Source organism: Pelophylax lessonae (genome assembly GCF_965119305.1).
Source record: "Pelophylax lessonae genome assembly, chromosome: 8".
Classification (NCBI taxonomy): domain Eukaryota; kingdom Metazoa; phylum Chordata; class Amphibia; order Anura; family Ranidae; genus Pelophylax; species Pelophylax lessonae.
Window position 1 is genome coordinate 242342685 of NC_138775.1, and position 686 is coordinate 242343370.

The window sequence follows — 686 nt, forward strand, 5'->3', positions numbered from 1 at the left end:
CACCAGCGGCCTATCAGATTCCAGCTGTCATTTTTTCTCCAGCAGGACTGAAAAGGAATGATAAGTTGATTGGCTACAAGTGACAGCCCCAACCCCCCCAATTTCTAGGACATGTGTGGGTGCAGCACTGGGGTCTGGGTGACCTCAGCAGATATGATTTCTCAGGATTCTCAGAATAGAACATCATTGACTTACATTATTGTACAATTTACCATGTAGCATCGATCCCTGCTTGGTTTCCTGTGTCTGTGGGCGGGTAATTTGGTGAAGGTGTAGGAGGGGGGAGGGGGGCTGTTAACCCCTTCTTTCTTGTCTGCTTCTGATTCCAGCAATTAACAGTTCACAGTATATGCAGCAGGGACTGTGCTGGGGATCGATGTGACCATAGCATAGATAAATAGAGAATGGATGCAGAGACGTGCATTCTGAATAATGGGCCCATTCAGCTCTGGGTAATAATACCGGACAAATCAACGTTTTTCCAGGACCTGTCTATGCATTTCTATTTTAATAATATTATATTATGAGAAGAGCAGTTATTGTGAAACAAACACCGATGAAAGGGAAGGAAGTAAGCCATCCTATGTTATTTATAAACAAAGTAAATGATACATCTTAGCTGCTACAATTTGTTCTTTGATAAATATTTGACAAATGGTAATCCAACATGATGGGAAAAAATAACA